The sequence below is a fragment of the Phodopus roborovskii genome, unplaced genomic scaffold (assembly GCF_943737965.1).
Source record: "Phodopus roborovskii unplaced genomic scaffold, PHOROB, whole genome shotgun sequence".
In the NCBI taxonomy this organism is placed as follows: Eukaryota; Metazoa; Chordata; class Mammalia; order Rodentia; family Cricetidae; genus Phodopus; species Phodopus roborovskii.
In genome coordinates this window covers 338,925-360,082 of record NW_026126855.1, presented here as the reverse complement: position 1 = coordinate 360,082, position 21,158 = coordinate 338,925, and positions in this window count along the sequence as shown.

The window sequence follows — 21,158 nt, the reverse complement described above, 5'->3', positions numbered from 1 at the left end:
TGCTATATATTTGAAATTCTAGCATACTAAACCATTACACACTATCACACACACACACACACACACACACACACACACACACACACACACACACCAATTCTTTGATGATCAAAACCAAAAAATGCTCTCCAAGTTGTGTAAACTGATGCCCTCTGAAGAAGCCACATTGTTGTTTTTCAACATCCTGGCAGGAGCCAAGAAGGTCCAAAGACAGCCATGTTTGTCACTCCATTTGGCTAGTGAGTATTGAAACAAAATACTTGAAGCAATTGGAATCTCCTCTCAGTCTTATCTTGGAGGAAGGAAAGGGCAAAGCCTCGACCAACCAGAAGAGAATCTGCCTCCTGAAAAGACATTTTACACATTTCCAAAAACATATAAGACCACTTTATAAGAGGATCAAAAATGAGCTAATGAGGAGTCAATGATGGGTGGGACTCTTGGCCAGGACTGCTTAGGTATCCTTGCCTCTTGCCCTCCATTTAAATATCAACCTCACTTCAGGACTCCTGGACTGTGGGATTGAGTGTGAAGGGACCTCTGTTTCTCTGCACAGTGTGTCACACAGAACACATCTCCTTTCTCTACTCTTCATCATTACTTGTCTCTCTAAACAGCCCACTGAGGAGAGATGGCTAAGCTTAGCTTGTAAGGACTGTGACGTGTTGAGTTCTGCAGACTGGATGACTTAGGAGGACTCTGTCACTACAAAGGGATGGAATCCAGTAGGCCAGGAACCAAATGATCTTGCTCTGACCATGACTAAAAGCAAGGAGAAGATGAAAACTTATTTGTGCTCACAGTTCCAGAACCATAATGGCAGAGGCTGAATGGCAGTCAGTGGCTGGAGCATGAGGCTGAGAGACCACACAATATCCTCACATAGCAAGCACAGAGACCAAGCTGGAATGGGACAAGTTTGTAAATTCTCAAAGCCCACCCGCATGATATACTTTCTCTATATAGCCTTGCCCCTATTAGTTTCATAACTTCCCCAAAACTGTGGCCAACTGGGAACAAGTATTGTAAGGTATGAGCCTATGGGAGAGGTGAATGTCACAGCAAGTCAAAGTACTTGCCACCAACTCTGAAGACCTGAGAATGATCCTTGGAACCTGTGCTGGAGGAGAAAATGGACTCCTGCAAGTTATCGGCTGACCTCCACATGCTCACACACATGCACATGTGCAAACATACATATAATTAATATCTAAAATGAAAATGGTAGACAAAGAAATTTTGGAAAGCAGAGAGAAGAGATTTACTCAACATGGCTACACTAGGAAGAACAGATGAAGGAGTCAGGTATGCATCCTTGTCATGCTTATACCTGTGGAGGACAGACAGGACATAGCCCAACTGCTCAGTCATTACTTTACTCTTTCGCAAATGCTGTCTGCACACACACACACACACACACACACACACACACACACCAGCACATTGAAGCCCTGCCTTAAGGCCCTCTTACAACAACAAGTCTCCTATGGTGCTGAGAAGAAAATACAGAAATTCAAATGATATGGCACCAATAAGTACCAACATACAATGATAGAAGTCCTTCTATACATATGTTTCTCTCTTGATTGATGAATAAACCACTGATTGGGCAATAACCAGGCAGGGGGTATAGGCACAGCTGTAGGAGGAAGGAGGAAGGAGAGAGAGGGAAGCATTTAGAGAGACTTGGAAGATTGGAGGTACCTGGCAATCCGTGGTAAGATAAGGCCATATAGAAATACATAGTAGTTATTGGTTAGTAATTAAGACAGAGCTAGCCAATAAAAAGTCTTAGCCATCAGCCACACTTTATAATTTATATAGTGTCTCTGTGTTTATTTTTGGTTGAAGTGGGGAGCAATCATACTGAACAGAAACATCCATCTTTAATCATACATATACTATATGCCAAAGGAGATGAGAATCTCAATTAGTTTCAATGTCCTTAAGGGATTTCAGCTCCCTCTCTCTGAAATCTACATGTTACAGGAAAATTATGCTGGCAACTTAAATTCCTGAGTATGTGGTCACATATAATTCACATTAGTGAACACATTACTCGTGTGTAGTGCACAGACACTCTGCAGATATGAATGCCCCCCCTCTGAGAATAACAAGATAGCAGGAAAGAAAATTCTTTCAAAAATAGGAAAAAATAATATCAAAAATAAGTAATGAATGGATAAGACAAAGCCAGAGTGGCAAGACAACCCCTTTGTGTTCATCAGGGCAGCCCTGTGCTGCACTCACTAAAATCTGGGGTGGCTTGCCTACTGCCTTTCCACTCTCTTGAGCAGCCACAAATTCCTGAATATTATCTATAACCATATCTATTGTCCTTTCTCCTTTTACCCTATGTCTCATTCAAGCCATCTGATTCTGTTGAGGCATTAAATCAAAATTCAGCTGAAGTATTGACACAGAAATATCTCTGATCTGAAGTCCCACATCTCCTTCTCACAAGAACCAGCTATGATGTTCAGAAATAGTGGGTAATCCTGATTTTAAAAGACATGGAAGGAAATCAAGCCCTGACTCAGGAAGAAGGCAACCACCCTTGTGTCATTTCTGATTCTACATTGCCATCTAGTGGTCGAGTGAAGTATCATCCCAAAGACCCTTGAAGCTTTGATGGCTAGTATTACTCAAAGATGGCAAATTCCATGTGCAACATCTTCAGGGAAAGATCTCAGAGCGGCCCGAAGATAATTGCTGCTAGGCCTGGTGATGCAGACCTGTTATGCCATCTACATGACAGAATGAGGCAGGGAGATCCCCACTTAAAGACTAGACTGGGCACCCTACCCTGGCCTCCAAATAAAAGGCAAAAAGGAGAGAAGGAATTGAGCTTGTGACAGAACACATTCCTAGTACATTGAAAGTTGCCAGGGTTAATCTAACAGACCACTGCTTATTTGAGAACTAAGCAGGACGTTTGCATTGACCCTGGGGTAGATTTATGCTCAGCAATTATCATGTGCTTCCTTTATATGTGTGGCTCTCAGTGAAAACAAAGACCATGGTTTTAGCCCTTATTAAGGATCGTGTGTTCTCCCATGTTTTCCTCTAAGTAGTTTGAGGTGTCTGTCATAGAATCTCTTGGGACTCTATTCCAGTTCAGAAAGCTAGGACATCCACAGTTCTGTCCTCTCCTGATCTAACCTGATGTTTCCTACATTTTATGGTTCGGTCTCCTCCTGGCCTAGACTGCAGTTTCCTGCACTGATGATTCTGTTCTCCCTTTGTCCAATCTGCAGATTCCTGTGTCTCATAGCTTGTCCCATCCTTGTCTAACCTGCAGTATCCTGCCTCTCATGGTACTGTCTTATCCTAGGCTAACATGAAGGTTCCTGTATCTGTACATTTTCATCTATATTGCTTTTGGATATGTTCTTCTATACTCCTTGTTATATTGTAGATTGCATTTCCATATTAAAGGACAGGGGATGTAGGAGAATCTAAAAGTATCCCTGCCTCTCAGAAAGCATGTCCCATATAAACTGCTATAAGTAGCTGTGCTGAGGCCTCTTTCCCGAACAGAGGTAGACTAAAGTAGCTCCATGACTTCTGAACCTGAAGGATATGGGGGGGGGGCTGCTGTCTTCATTCCAGATAGGTGTCAGGACAGAAGCAACACAGGCTATCTTTAGTTTTTGCTTCTACTCCATTCTCTCTCTAACTTGCCAATATTATGAGCCAGCAAGAAAGGATGCACAGTAAAATGTGAGGCCTGCAGCCAGCATCTACTTCTCTGAAACTGAGCTTCTCAGAAATGGTGATGCAAGTATGAACTGAGTGCATGCCCTTGCCGCCTATAATGAGACCCCTTGGAAACACCTCTGGTGTCTCAGGAATGACTACCAAAGCCAAAGAGATTCAATTTATGTGAGCCTATCACAGAAAACCAAACCAAGTTCACTCAGTACCGTCAACTCAAAGAAAGACTCCAGGTAATTTTAAAAATTGACTAAAAAAAAAAAACCTGTCATATTGTGGTTCACACTTTTAATGCCAGAACTTGGGAGGTAGAGGCAGGTGGATCTCTTTGAGTTCAAGTCTATTCTGGTCTATACATAGTGAGTTCCAGGACAATCTGAACAATATAATGAGACACAGTCTAGGAAAAAAATCTCCTGAATCTCTTTTATAGACAACATGGGTTCAGGAAAGCCTGAAAAGTGACTTACACAGGGTTAAAGTCTATGGAATTGCAATTGAAAAAAGGACCTTAGCTTTGCATGATATGTGTAAAAGCCTCTAATGTTGATGACTCCAAATACTAAATGTGGTACATTTTCATCTATATTGCTTTTGGATATGGTCTTCTATACTCCTTGTTATATTGTAGATTGCATTTCCATATTAAAGGACATTCCTAGTACATCGCTCCTGAATAAAGTGATGCATGTTACCCAGCACGTGAGTTCTATTCCCAGTGTGTCTACTATTCAATGCAGGAATGGTTTGCCCAGTAGACTGCCCAGTATTGAGCTGCAGGAGAGCTCAATCTCAATAGTACATCTGTTGCTCAAGTGGTAAACCTGGATTCCATCCACAACATTGTGGGGCATAACAAAATAAAGTGAGGGAAATAAGGTCTGATGTCAGAGTCTTTTATCCAATGGCTTCTGGTGACATTGCTAAAGTAAAAGAATGGAGAGAGCACAATGAGTGATTGGGTACGGGAGCTAGGCACAAAGACTGAGAACCAGAGCTTAATATCCTAAACTCAATGAGACATGGAAAGAAGCAACTATTACAAGTTCTCTTCTGACCTCCAAATACATGACATGGTGACAACACATGCATACACAGAAACACAATAATTAAACCAACCAACCTGACAGATGCTCCTGCCACTGTATCCATGTTCTCCTCCATCAAAACACTCTAGCTCTATCACCAGTCCTCTCTGTTCTGAGGCCAGAATTTGAATCAAGTGCAAAATCACAGCCAAAAAGTTCATAATCTGTGTCTTTTATTTTTGAGGGCATGGATGAAGCTGGGTATCATCTGTTAAGCAGAGCTGTCGTGCAGAGTATTCAAAGTCATCTTTTGAAGCAAGCACAGGAGAAGCCACACTCCAAGATCTGAAAAAAAAAAAAAAAAAAAAAAAAAAAAAAAAGAATCCAAAGTGTCTTGAAAAACTTACAAGCCAGGCATTGGTGATCACAACTTAATCTCATCACTGAGAAGGCAGAAGCAGGAGGATCTCTATGAGTTTTAGACTAGTTCCAGGACAGCCTCTGAAACCGCAGAAAAATCCTGTCTCAAAAAAAAAAAAAAAAAAAAAAAAAAAAAAGAAAGAAAGAAAGAAAGAAAAGAAAAGAAAAGTAAACACCCAGAAAAACCTTCACATCAGATCAATTCCAGTTAAGTTTTCAGATTAGGATTGTTCAATCAAAACACCCATGTCCAAACGTTTTGGATAAGATGAGAAATACTCGCACTCTGCAGTTCTCATGCTGTTACACACAGAGCTTTCTTGTGGGAAAGAAAAAATGACCTACCTCTCACACATCCATGTATCCATTGAAAATAACCAGAACTGGAAATGGTACTGATCTCTTATAATCCTGTGACTACACAGACTGTGGAACATGTACGCATGTGTGTATACACCTTTCATACAATAAATGAAATAAAAGAGTAATAAAACTTAGTAGATTACAACTCTCATGTCCCTTTGGTTCTAATTACATACTTGGAGATGATTCATTTCAAAAAAGTAATTTTGGAAGTGGTGAATATGTTTGGAAGTGGTAAATATGTTCCCCTTATTGCTTAATGAATAAAACACTGCTGGCCAATAGGAAAGCAATAAAGGCAGGACTAGGAGACAAGGAGTTTTCAGGCAGAGGTAGTAGGATTTTCAACTTCTAGGATCAAACAGGGTAGAACTCCAGATCCTCTCTCCGGTAGGATAAGACCACGAGGAAATACTTAGATTGATAGAAATGGGTTAATATTTAAAACAGAGCTAGCCGATAAGAAAGGCTAATAACAGACCAACACCTTTTTATGTAATACATACTCTTTTTGTCTTATTTGGGGCTGGCACGGCTGTGGTACCAGGCTGTTGGGAGAAGGCTCTCATAAGAGGAAACTCCAGTAGAAAAGACAGTAATTCCCACTGTCACCAGAAGTGATTAGAAAAATGATCTCCTACACTTAATGGAACACATGAATTGAATCTGCTATCAGAAAATAGGCTCAGCCTTTGAGCACTTGTTTCCTATCAGGTGGTACTATTTGGGTGGCTATGCTACCTGCAAGAAGTCAAGCCTTCTTGGCAATGTTAATAATTTCGAGTGGCCTTGTTCTGGCCAGATGGTTTTTCCTGATCAGCCATGAAATGAACTGCCACAGCCACACACTTCCACTGCCATGAGCTGAGGCACTCCACCATGCCCACTGTGATGAGTTATGTCAGAACACTGACCTTGATTCAAAGTAGACATTTCTGCCCTTTGCTGTAGATATGATGTCATGGCAGCGAGATGGTCTGTGGGTGCACTGGCTAATTTTCTGTCACCTTGACATTTGTTAAGTTACATAAGAGCAAGGGAAAGTGAGGTGTCAATCAATAAAATGCCCCCAGAATGTCAGGTTGTAGGAAAATATGCAGGACATTTTCTTAAGTATTTACTGATAAGGGAAGGCCCATCCCATTGTGGCTGATGCCACTCCTGGGCTTTTTGATCTAGGTTCTGGAAGAAAACAAAGAACAAGAAATGAGGGTAAATCAGTAAGCATGTCTCTTCCATGGCCTCTGAGTCACCTCCCGCCTCAAGAATTCTTCCCAGTTGGAGTTCCTGCCTTGGCTTCCCTCAATGGAGAGTGACACTGCATATATGAGAAATAAATCCTTGCCTGCACAAATTGCATTGGGTCATAGTGTTTCTTCACACCAATAGAAACCCTAAATAAGACAAGGGGTAAATACGATTGCTGCCAACACTGATGACAGGGTATCGATTCCAGGGACACACACAGTGAATGAACAAAACCAATTCCTATCCCTATCCTTAGACCTTCACCCATGTGCACCACTACACACATGCTAACACACAGAGACACATGACAACTGTAAAAGTAATTGGGTAGAGGGATGGTCAGCAGTGAAGGGCACATGCTGTTCAACGAGAGCAAGAGTCTGGGTTCAATTACTTGCACCCACATGGCAGCTCAAAATTGCCTATCCCTCCACTTCCAGGGTACCAACATCCTCATATAGATATACATGCAGGAAAAACAGCAGTGCATGAAAATAAAAATAAATGAAATAAAAAAATCAGAAGGAAAAAGTAAGCCCAGTAGAGAGCATATTTTCAAATACCCATGTGTTTAATAACTGAAGATTATTTTTTGAGGTCCTATATGAAAATGCTACTTAGTCTTTGAAACCACAGCTTGAGGATTCAAGACAGCGAGCATAACTAATCTGCAGAAATGTAGCAAGGTGTTACCTACAGAGACATACTGGTGGGACCTCCTGAATCTGACAACCTTCTATAAGGCAAAGGACACACTCAGTAAGACAAAATAACACCTACAGAAGGGAAAAGATCTTAAACAGCATCACACCTGACAGAAGACTGATATCCAAACTACATAAAGAACTCAAGAAGCTAGACATCAATTTACAAAATAATCATGGTACAAATGGTGTAGAGATGTGACCAGAGAATTTTGTACAGAAGAATCATGAATGGCCAAGGTACACTTAAAGAAGTGTCAACATCCTTAGCTATCAGGAAACTATAAATCAAAATGGCTCTGAGTTACCATCTTATACCTGTCAGAATGGACAAGATAAAAAGAAAAATACTTATGACAGCCTATGTTGGAGGGGATGTAGAGTAAGGGGAACACTACTGCACTGCTGGTGGGCGGGCAAATTTGTACAGCTACTTTGGAAATCAGTATGGACATTTTCTCACAAATTGCGAATCAATCAACCTGAAGACACAGTGATACAACTAGAGGGCATATACCCAAAGGATGCTCAATCAGACCAAAATACACTTGCTCAAATATGTTCATAGCATAATTATTTGTAATAGCCAGAACATGAAACAATATAGATGCCTCTTGACACATTGAGCTCTCTGTTAACAGAAAAAAATATGAGATTTCCTGGGTAAACTTAGGGTAGAGGAGTACAAGGGAAGAGACAGGAAAATGAGACTATGAGGGATCAGGATGTTACCATTAAGGATGGGATGGAGGGGAAGTGTTGAAAGAGATATCATGATAGGGAGGCTACTATGGGTTTGGGAGAAAGCTGGTGCCACAGACCGTTCCCTTAATCCACAAGTTTGACACAAGCTAAGACTGCTAACAATAGTGGAGAGGGTGCCTGAACTGGCCTTCACCTATACTCAGATTCATGACTACTCAAATTGTCATCGTAAAGCCTTCCTCTGGAACCTAATAGAAGCAGATATGGAGAACCATAGCTAAGCACTGGGAGTCTGGTTCCAAGAGTGGGATAGGGAATATATGAGCAAGGGGGATCAAAGTTTATGGGAGCTCATGGAATCTGGAGGAACTGCTAGGGAGCCAGATTGGGACCATCCTATTCCCTCTGCATCTGGGTTGATCTTTTGTGGGGCCCTTAGCAGCAAGACTGGACCTGTCCCTGGTGAATTAGCTGACTCTTTAGAACCTATTCCCTATAGTGGGATGCCTTGTTTAGCCTTGAGGAAGTGCAAAGGAGCTTGTTCCTGCCTCAGTTTGATATGTCATGCTTTCTTGATTCCCATGGAAAGCCTTACCACATCTGAATGTAGATGAATAATATATGAATAGGGTGGGGGAAGGGAAAAAGGTGAGAAGGAAGAGAAAGTTTGGTTAGTATGTAAAATACACTTTTAAATGATGAATGAAGTATACTATTACTAACTGTACTGAGTACCTGTGTGATTGCTGGTATATATGTGCCCCAGCATGTTTGCGGAAGTCAAAGGACAACTCTCTGGATCCATCTTTTTCTGTCTTGGTGAAATTTAGAGATATTAAGGTGGTCAGATTTAAATAGCAAGCACCTTTACCTGCTGAGCCATCTCACCAATCCTACTTCAAGTCATCATTGTAGTATGGTGGAGGTGAATGGAGTCACTACAGTTTCAGAGAAACTGAAATTCTCACCGAGTTTTCACAGATTTATGCGAAGAAAATTACTTGCAGGTCAACGATGCGAACTTCACTGCTCATTGCTATGAAGATGAAAAATATTAAGGTGTGAGTTTTTGAATGGATATTTTTAAGAAGGCAAAAAATATTTCCTGACCCACTTGTAATATCTTTCAATGTATTCGTATATTCGTTTCTGTGTACAATTGGTGTTATTTGCCTTTCTGTAGCTGTTCTAAATATTGTGACTATCTAATCTTTTAGGGGACCCTATCCTATCTGTTATGTAAGCACACCTCACCTGAGAATATTCTTTAAAATACAGATACTAAGGGCTGGGGAGATGGCTCAGAGGATAAGAGCACTTGCTGTTTTTTTTTTTTTTTTTTTTAAACAGGACCCAGTACCCATATTTGGTGGATCAAAACTACATTTACTCAAAATCCAGTGGAATGGTCTTTTGGCCTCTATGCCTTCGAGTACAAACAGTGCATGCGTGCACTCGCGCGCGCACACACACACACACACACACACACACACACACACACACACACACACAGAGTGATTAAAATCATTTTAAAAAACAAAGATTACAAGTACTCATCTTTGTGATACTTCTTTTACGAGTTGCCTAGAAATCAGAAATTTTCACACCTTTCATTTACTTTCCCAGACAGGGTCTCAGTGGGTATGCTAGGAGAGCTTCAAAGTCTTTGTCCTCTTGGCCCACCTAAGTGCCAGGATTATAGGTATGCACTCTTGGTCTCCAATATGATATATTTAATCTACCAAACAAATCAGCATGTACTTCTTTTGCTTAGTCCATCCATGTCAAATACCATTCTAAGTACTTTGGTAGTATAAATAATAATCACAAAAATTCTAATAGTTATCTGTCTTCATATACTGTTTTCTGAAGATGATAAAATGGGGGCACCTCCTTCCTACAGAGCAAATATTTTAGTAAGTAATGTCTCTCTGAGGAACCTGCTACCCTACTGTAATCTGAGAATCACAGGATACACTGACTGTTACCCAAAGCTATGCTATGTATTTGAAAAGTGTTCATTAAAGGATTCCTAATTACTGGGCTGGAGAGATGGCTCAGCAGCTCAGAGAACCTGCTATTCTTATTGAGAATCAGGATTCAATAACACATTGAACACATAATGGCTTACAACTATCTACCTAAGTCCAGTTCCAAAGTATCTGGTGCCCCTTTCTGACCTATTCAGAAACCACCTATACATACATACACAATGCACGTACCTAAATGCACTCAAAACACTATAAGTCAAGGCATGGTAGCATAGACCTATATTCCCAGGACTAGGTAGAAAGGCAGGATGATCTCTGTGAGGTGCAACTATGCCCAGTCTACAAAGTGAGTTCCAGGAGAGCGGAGAAACCTGGACTCAGAACACAGAAAGAAAAACCACCAATAAAATAAAAATAATTATTTTAAAAAGAGAAATACTAATAACCTGAAAGAGCCAGACATTTGCCTGTGTGGCTGAAACCACAGATGCCATGCTACTTTTGATTCTATAACCCATGAAATGACTCCCATGCTGTCTGTTGTCTACCCAATACCCGACACCCCACAGTTCTGAAATATAACTCAGGGACTGGATGTATATGTGTTCATTCACTGATATACACCCATTGGCTACTATTGTCTAATTCACTTTTTAAAGGAAACCAAATGTTTACATATAATAATCTAATGTATGACATAGTTACATCATATACTTGAAAGAATCACTGAAATTTTAAATGTCTCTCTACAAAAACAATTATATGACTTTAATGGATTACTTAGCCTGATTTTACCATTTCAGAACATATAAATTTCAACGTGTCATTATAAATGCCATAAATACGTACAATTTTTGTCAAGCAATCTTTTAAAAAGTTTTTATACCAGCACTTATGAGATAGAGGCAGGTGGATCTTTGTGTGGTTGTACCCAATTGATGTACATAGGCAGTCCCCAGGTAGACAGGCTTACATAGATAGGGAGATTCTGTCTCAAAAAAAGAGGTAGGATGTACATTATTGAGTTCACATATTATGGGCACTTTCTCAAACACAATTTGATAGATGGTAAACTAGTAGCAGGCATTTGTAATCAAAATACATTTAGTGTCCATGTTATCAGTCTGGCCTCAAAATGGAAATCCTATGTGCCTTACTGCTTAAGATCAAAATGGCCACATTGATCACCCAAAGATCTACAAAGCCTATGTTTCTTAAACAAGGATGTGGTGCTATTTGCCCAAGTTCCTCTGAGAATTCCTTTTCACTTAAAATGTTGCATAGTGCTCACTATTTAGTAATCCACTGCTTTCCCTCACCCACTGTCCAAGTTAAATCAGAAATTAAGGGCAGTGTGTTGACAGAACCCAGGCTACCTGAGCAGGATGGGCTGGGCCCTTGGGTCCCAGTTCTACAGCCATGAAACTCACTTTTTATCTTTTGTCACACTGCCAGTCTCAAAGATGCTTTCTGAGTTGGATGCAGTGAGAGAGGCCTGTAAATTCTAACGTGCCATTAGCTGAGACAGGAATATTACACTTCTGTGCTCAGCCTAGGCTACATAGTAAGTGTTTGGGCTAAACAAGGAGATTTTGTCTTCAGAGGGGACAGTAATTAAAAAACAAACAAAAGTTCTGAGACGATAGCCAGGAAAAGCTACTCTTTGATTTTACTCATATGAAAGATACCTTATGCAAGGTGATAGAAGTGATTAGTAGTTGAAACAGAAGTAAAATCCTTTTATTTTTACATACACAATGTGCCTAGTAATATTATGAATGAATTCTAGGACAGCCAGGGCCATATCAGGCCATTGCTTAAAAAGAAATAATGGAGGGTTGTGGCAGATGCGTTTAATATGATCACACAGCAGGCAGAGGCAGGCAGATCTTTGAGTTAAAGTCCACAAGGACTACAGAGTGAGTTTCAGATTGGGCAGGGCTGTCAAAGAGAAAAACCCTGTCATGAAAAACTAAAAAAACAAACAAACAAACAAACAAAAAACCCTCCTTAATCCTGCCTACAGCCATTACCTCCACTATTTCAGGCTCATTTCAGCCTCCCTAGTCCCCACTCACCCCAGAGACCTCTCCATGACAGCTTGCCTCCTATATTCATTTATCCTGACCAGGAAAAAGACTGCTGCAGCCAGGGGGAGACAGCAACTGTAGTGACCACTAGAAACAGACTGCACCCTCACAGAGGAGGCCACTTTGCCGCCCTTCCCTCAGCCATGGAGCTAATGACAAGGAGCCTGTTTGACAGAGACTGAAGAGGCTCCATGGTGTCACGGAAGGTGCCAATGTGGAAGTGAGCACTGGAGCACCATTACAGGGCAGAGAGAACACTGTGCAGATTAAGCTTATGATGTGATGATTTATAACCCTGCAGTGTCCTTTTGGCACGACACAAAGTCAATATTAATATGTTCAATATGTTCATAAAAGGAAATAACTGTATTCCTAATGGCTTAGAAAGGTTTATGAGACTAAAATAAATTGTACAAACACCTATGAGTGTATGAATCTATGTGTCATTGTAAATCAACTACTTGACAGGCACTAAGTAAACCAGAGCTTGGGAGGCAGAGGCAGGTGGCTGTCCCAGTACACGGACAGCAAGGGCTACACAGACAAACCCTGTCTCGAAGAAAACAAAACAGAGAGGAAGAGAGAGAGAGAGAGAGAGAGAGAGAGAGAGAGAGAGAGAGAGAGAGAGAGAGACTGTGCTTGACATGAATATTTTAAAAGCTCAGTAAACCTTTAATTGATTGTACTTACTGATGAAAGTGAGACCACATTCGCACTTTTTTAATGATTTTTTTATTTAAATTTGAAACAAGCTTATTGCACATGTCAATCCTAGTTCCCACATCCTGACTCCCTCTTCATCCCATGCACCAACCCCCTTCCCATCCCCTTTCTGCTCCCCAGGGAGGGTGATCCCTTCCATAGGGAGGACATATGTACTTAAATGAACTAAATTCTCCTGATAATTGTGATGGACTGTTTAGCCATCCCTGTCTTGAAGTACCTCAAAGATTGTGTGTTCTGATTTTTACCCCCTCCTTTAGCAAAGAGAAAGTATCAGTCACTGTTGATATGTTAACCTAAAGCTGGCAGTAAGTCTCAGAATTCATTTTACTGTCTGGTTAGTGCAAAAGAGCTCTGCAAAGAGGCAGGTGTAGTAAGAGTTTTACTCTTACATTTTTTTGGGACACATCTCCAGCTCCCACATCACACACAAGGCCTTATTCTTAAATATGAATTCCTGACCTGAGCTTGGGCAGTTGCTAGTTAGCTTTTCTTAACTGTAAATTATTCCAACGACCTTTTGCCTCTGGGCTTTTTCCTTTTGTTACTCCTGCACATCTTATTTCACTCTTACTCCTGGGCTCGGTGAGTGGCTGGTCCATGACATCCTCCTCCCTTTGTTCTCTTCTTGCTTCCTCTCTTCCTCCTTTCTCCTATGTATACTGTCTGCCTGCCAGCCCCCCCTGTACTTTCTCCAGCCTCGCTATTGTCCTTCAGCTCTTTATTAGACCATCTCCTGTTTTAGAAAAGGACAATAACACAACTTCACAGGGTTAAACAAATTCAGCATAAAAAAAAGATACAACTTAAAATAATATTCCCCAACTGGTAGGTTCAGGAAAGAGCACTACCCAGGATTGCAGCAGATGACAGCAAAGTGAGGTACTTGCTGTCCAGGGAAGAATAGACTGTTGCTGCCCCAACTGGAGAGGAGGTGGTACTACAGTGTTACAAGACTGCAACTGTGAAGTAGTTTCACTTAGTGTTTCCTAGGAACACTTATGACTTAATATTGGGTGTGCTATTGTTGAGAGTGAGTAATGCCCGAGAAACACTCACATTTGTGCCTCATAGTAGGGGTGGAGGACACTTCTGCAATAGCAGCAACATGAGGTCTGCATGATTGAAAAACAAGGACAGAGAACTTTGGTGCTCAGTGTCCCCTTTCCTCCTCCTTGTCCTCCCTGCAAGCCCAGGCAGTTTCCCCTGGTGCTAGAATGGTTCGTTTTCCTAAAAAGCCAAGCTCCCTTTCCCTTAAGTCTAGTCTTGTGGTCCTGACTTATTAAATGACCTGGCTCATCCATTTTTCAACCTTCCTTCCGCACAGGGTTAGAGAAGTACTGCATTACAAAGGATTTTCAATGCTCCCAAGAGGAACCTCAAAGATGCAGGACAGCAAGTCAGTGTTTGACCAGGCAGCAGTATGGTAGTGTCACAGTTAGCGTGAGCGTTACTGTTATGCCTTGGCTGTTGTGTGGAGCAAACATTTGAACAGACAGAAAGCTAGGCAAAGATGGTGGCTCTCAGGAATGGGGTATGAGGGTCCTGGTGTCTGACACCAGAACAGGGGACCATACCACCAAGTCTCTGAGCAGGAGCTGGGAAGCTACCTGGCTGAGGCATTTGTGAGGGCCTTCCTGAGGCACAGAATACAACACTTGAGTCAGCTAGACTCTGACAGCCATCTGCAGAGCAATGCTGTAGTCTTGGAATATTTCACTCTCCAGAAGCCAAAGCAGCAGCAGAAGAAATCCAAAGGCCTCTCTGACAAACAGAGGAGAGACATGAGACTGTTTGACATTAACCCAGAGCAACAGAGGTACATCCATCTTTTCTAAAGGCCTTGCCACTCACCATTGCCTAGTCATGCAGTTCAGGCTGTGAATTCCTCAAGATTCCAAGTCTCACTGGGCAGCCCTGACCCCTCAGTCACAAAGGCTCCTCCGGCTTCTGCAATAAGAGGGGAACCTCACCCTACCATTCTCTCTCTCTCTCTCTCTCTCTCTCTCTCTCTCTCTCTCTCTCTCTCTCCGTGTGTGTGTGTGTGTGTGTGTGTGTGTGTGTGTGTGTGTGTGTAGTATGGGCACTGAAGTTATGTAAGGAGTGTCCTTTGAATGCTGCTTCGATGCCTGTGTTTTGAGTGGAATCAGAAGGCAGAGCCAAAAAGAGCAGGTTGCTTGATCAGCTAAGTTATTCCCTTTGGATAAGGATCAAGGGAGACCTGAATGAGCACAAGGGTGGCCCATAAATAAAAGGGAATGTTGTAGTTCTTATGAGAGAAATTAGCTGCCTAAAGAGATTACCAGTTTCAGAGATGTTTTGTTACCTGATCTATAGTCTCTAAGAGTGGTACTGATCATGCAAAATAGGCTCTGTCAATATAAATGTTGATTGGTTGATCTGAAAAAGCAGTGAAGACATCTATGACAGCATATAGTTCTGTAGTTCTGCCAATTGAGCAGACGAGGCCCCAGTTTGAAAGTTGGTGACTTCATCATTCCATTCAAAAGCAGCTATTACCATGGAGAAACCATCAGTAAACACTGTTAACACACTTGGGATAAGATTTGAGAGGGTAATTTTAGGGAAAATAAACTCTTGACAGTAGGCAAAGTCAATTAATATATTGGGGGGATAATGATTATCTATTTCCCTCGAGCTGTCAGCCAATGCTATGGGCCAGCTCTCTATAGAGCCCATGAGCCAGTCAACCTGTTCTTTGGAGTAAGGGTGAAGAATCAGGTTTGGATCATAGTCAAAGTAGGCTTTTGCTTGTTTTCTGCCCATGACAATTTTGTCTGAGATTAACTGAAAATAGAGATTTAACACACTCTTAGGAATTATTGGTAAATGGACCCATAGTATTGGAGCAGTCTGCCAAAACATTGACATGGTAACCTGTGCTGTTTTACAAATGATGAACCATAATGGGCGATAGTAATCCAGAAATGTGAATTGTTGTACCTCTATCAATTGTTCCACGAGAGTTATAGTATTACAACATTCAGTGAAAGCTATCAAAGCGAGGTGGGGTCTGAATTGCAGGGGAGAATATCATAAAGGGATTTTAATTCACCCTTGCTAATTTTTAGATCAGTTAATAGCCAATGAATATCTCCCAAGAAATTTTGAAAGTCACAGTCAGTGTCCGAATCCTGTCTAATCTCAGGATGAAATTTTTAGAGGGTATCCTGTCTTCAAACATCTGAAAACCTAGATAGGTTAGGGATCTCTGAGTTGCACTTTTACTGGGGCTATCTGTAACCCCCTTTTTGTTAGATCATCACACTGTTCTTTATAACAAGATAATACCTCTTCCTCTTTTTGTCCTGCTAAAAGGATATTGTCCATATAATCTATGATATTTATCTGTGGGCATGAGTCTCTAACTATTGAAATGGCAGAGGCAACAAAGGACTGACAGAGTGTGGGACTATTGGCTATAACTTGGGGAAGAACACGCCATTGGTACCAGCGCATGGGTGCTTGAGAATTTAGAGAAGAGATACTAAAGACAAAATGTTTTTTGGTCTTCTGGATGCAAAGGTATAGTAAAGAAGCAGTCCTAAAGGTATCAGAAGGGTACTGCAACAAGTGAAGGAAGCCTGGCTGTAGGGCCCCATGAGATCCGTAGTTTTAGATACAGCTCTAAGGTTCTTCAGCAGTGACCATTTTCCTGGTTTCTTTTTAATAACGAAGATAGGGGGGTATTCCAAAGAGAAGTACTAGATAGAATGTGGCCAGCCTTAAGCTGTTCATGTACCAGTTGTTGAGCAGCAGTGAGCTTTTCAGTGGGAAGAGGCCACTGATCGACCCATACTGCTTCCACCTGTCAAGTGGGACAACCTGCCTGCATGATGGCCTCTGAGATCAGGCTCCTGGATTGCCTGCACTGCATTAAACAGCACTGCATCCTGTGCTGAACTTCAGCCATTCTGAGTCAGACTCCAGGAGTGAAACTCTTATTTGTGTGTTAATATGACACCCAGCCCTGCAGTCACCAATATATGGTGATGGCACATTCCAGCTGGCATCTAATGCTCTTCCAGGCCTGATGTCTGATTTTACCATAGATTCTTGAGCCAGTATTTAATGGATGCCAAAAGGATCACCCAATGACTAGTCTTTCTGGTTCTGAAGAATAAAAGTGAAGTTTCTTTTCCAAATCCATCAGTTAAAGTAGAAGGCTCATTGAAATGTTTTTAGCATTAATTTAGTTTGCATTTCATAACTATAATACCTCATTAAGGCATCTCTCAAATGTTATAGTGTTAATTTAATAGAGGGAGCTCTGATAGAACTGTATTGGAATTGTACATTTAATTAACCTCATAGGCCTGTAGGTCTTAACTAGACATCATTAATAAGATTGCTAGACAAATTCAAATTGGAGTCAGTTACATCCTTGATAATTTCTCATGAGCTGTGAAGGACAAGAATGGATAAGTAGGCAAACACAGAAATGCACTTCAAAAGAAAAGGTGTTGGAGGAGCAAGACATCCAGAATGGACAGGGCCCTAAGGGTTCACCAGTCTGTGCCCAGCAAGATTTTGACACAGATAGTACTCAGGAGCAAAGGCCTCAGCATCTATATGCATTCACAGAAAATATTTCTGTCTTTTTATTACATTGGGCAGAGATCCCAGGAGAAGAGAAGTGAGGAAGGGAAGAAGATGAGGACATAGAAAGGGATGAAGAGACAGAAGCATAAAAGAGGTGAGGGCTGTGACATTGGACTATGGACTGAATGCAGCAGGACTGACTCAGATGAGGCAGGTTGGTTGGGATGGTGGATGGAATGTAAACACTACATTGCTTCTGCCTCCACCAAGCAAACACCAACTCATTTATGTGATGCATCTTTGCAAAGCCTAAGACTGACCATATTCATCTCATTTGACCTCCCTCCTGCCAGCATTTAACATGAGTAACCATTCCTCACCTCTATCCCCACCCTCCTAACTTTCTCAAACTTCCTGGCCAAGACATATGCATATTATTAAACAATAAGCGTTTTTATAATGCTTCAGAAGGTGCACTATCAAGAAGAAGAAGGAGTTGGAGGAAGTACAACAATAACCATGAATAAGGCTACTAATTGCAAGCTTAGCAGCTAGGAAGAACCATGATTGAGGCTACTGGCCAGGTGGTGGTGGTGCAGGCCTCTAAACCTAGGGAGGCAGAGGCAGGAAGACATCTGTGAGTGCATGGCCAGCCTGTTCTACAAGAGTAAATTCCAGGACAGCTTCCAAGCCACAGAGAAACCCTGTCTCAACATACAAAGCAGGTGGGGGGTGCTATTTAATGCAAGCTTAGCAGTTACCTGAGGTAATGTGAGCATCACCCTAGTAATCTTATACCACAGAGTAAGTCCCAGGCTACTAAGAACTGCAAACCTAAAGCAAGAAAACACGTAGTCTGAAAGATTACAGTGTGTCAAAACAAAACAAAACAAAACAAAAAACAGTATTTTATTATCTCCTGCCACCTTACAAAATATTGGTTATATCTCTTCCCTGAATCTCTGGAAAGCAGGGGTTCAACTGTGTTTTAGTCATTAGGGTGTGGTTGCCTTGAATCTGCTTGCCCACCCCATAGGTCCTCCCCAATTCAATGAGTAAGGTAGTGACTAGTGGAGAAGAGGCCTTGTGACTATAGATTGGGGCAGGGAAGAGAGATGCCTATGTCCTCTGGGAACTGATGTAAGAGTGAGGTCAGATGTCTACACTAGAGTAAGGCAGACAGGAAAACTGGCATGGGCTATGACGCAGGGGCTACCCTGATCAGGTGCAGTTGGAAGCTTTAGGTTATGGGTGGTCTGGGAAAAAGTCAGGGAAAATGGGCAAGAGGTGGAGTGGTAGACCAGAGAGACCAGGACAAGGACCATAAGACCAGTGAGGAGGTAGACATGATCTGTGAGGAATATCTGTAGTCTAGACCAGGGTTAGCTTTGGAGGCTGTTTTAGTTAAGGTTTCTTTTCTGTGACAAAACACCATGATGGAAAAGCAAGTTGGGGAGGGAAGAGTTAATTTGTCTTATATTTCTACTTTGCTATTCATCACTGAAGGAAGTCAGGACAGGAACTCAAACAGGGCAGGTACCTGCAGGCAGATGCTGATGCAGACTCCATGAAGGTGTGTTGTTTACCACCTTCTTTTCTTACAGAACTCTAGGCAACAAGCCCAGGCATGGCACCACCCACAAAGGAGTGGACCCTCCCTCATTTATCCTAACTGAGAAAATGCCTTAGAGCCAGATTTCAAGGAGGCATTTCATCATCCAATGCCCCTTCCTCTCCAATGACTATCTTGTATTAAGTTGACACACACAACCAGCCAATGCAGAGGCACACAAACATGGTTTTCTGTGTTTTTGCAACACTGGGAACTAAAACCCACCCTTGAACCTGCAAGATGAATACTGTACTGATGACCTATATTCCCACACTTTCTTAAAAAGATTTCCTTTGTTGCTTGGTTGATTGGCTTTGATTTTTTTCCTTACAATGGAATCTCGACCTTGATAGATCAGGCTGGTTGGAAAATACCAGATCTCTCTGCCTCAGCCTCCCAAATGTGAGCATTATAGGCATAATATAAGCATGTTCCACCATGGCCTCTAAGAAAGTTATGAGGAATGAAAATACCCATGATCCTATGCCTCTTTGATCATCTATGTACTCACAGGCAGGTGGCCCAAAGAAAGATGGGCTAACTATGGCACACATGCATTGTAGGCTGGTTAGATGGAGAAGCTGGGGCCTAGTGCTAGAACCACTAAACAGGTGGAGACAGGCCTGCAAGCAAAGGCTCAGAGAACAGGGAATTGGGAAGGGAGGCAGGAGAAGCCTGTTAGGTCCCAAATATCAGGGGCAAGTTCGGCACAGCTGAGTACCAAAAGGTGTTTCCTTGTCTGTCTTTTTTATTTACATTACACAAGCCACCACCATCCTCCTGATATCTCAGGGACATTTTTAAAATGAAAATTATGAGTGAAATATGAAAGGCATAAAGATGTTATATGTGGCTTCATCCAGAGTTGTGGATCTCTAGCACTGTCTTCTAAACCAGGGACCACGCACTTTCCAAGGCTGTTCCTGCCACAGAAAACTCCAGCTAGCCCTAAGAAGTCCACACTGGCAGTTCATTGGCTATCTGATTACACAGACCCATCTACCTAGAGCTAGGGCAACAGCAGGTGGGTCACTTGGCTGGAACACCCTTCCCCAATCATTTGTATCTTCACAACTTAAACTCACGCTGAGTCTAAACCCCAGGAACAAGAAGGAACCAAGTCTATTTTCTGCCAGGCAGAAACCCCTGCCAGCTTCATACTACTACCTGTGTTTCCTACAGGATTGATAGACTGCAATAACCATCCAATGTGCTAGTATCCAGCAGCGGCCTAATTAATGTAACAGATGCTTATCGTCCACACACTTGACCTTATTTTGCTCTTTGTAGGCCCTGATAGCAGCTTGTGCCCATTTCTAGGAGCTTTTTATAGTGTCAGACCCTCCTTGACTGTGTTAATTGAGACATAAGCATAGCCTTAAATAATGGAGGCAGAGAGGGACAGAGGCTCCTGGAGTAGGGCAGCTGAAGCTGAATCTTGTGGAATCTTGTGGAAGCTCAGTACTATGCTGTCTCTTTCCTTTCTTATGCAGTCTCAGCTGCTGCTCAAAACACATGTGGCCATGTTCAGAGGCTTCCCTGTGGAGCACAGAAAGGTGGTGCTTATCCCCCAAATGCTACTAGGTCCTCACACCTGGCTCTGTGCCTTCTCTACTCTCCTCATCCAGGCTTCCTTTTGTACTTTGGCTCACATGAAGCTGCTGCACTGATTAGGGTTGCCAGTGTCCTGAACCAACCAGTGTGACTGGTCACTGTACTTCACCTGGTTTGCAGACATGAGCCTGGGATGTCTTCCTGCCATGGGTCTACATCTTCACCTGTTCAGGCTGATGTCACAAAACCACAACACATCAGGTAACTGCAATAACCAAACAACCACTCATCATGTAATTTATAAAAGCCTTGAGTGGATCTGGGTGTTGGCTTGCCCAAGGTCAGAGTTTCAAAAGCTTTGATATTAAGTAGGGCCCCATTCTTTAAGATACCTGTCTAGCTGAGACATAGCCAATGGTCAATTCTTGTCTGGTGATTCT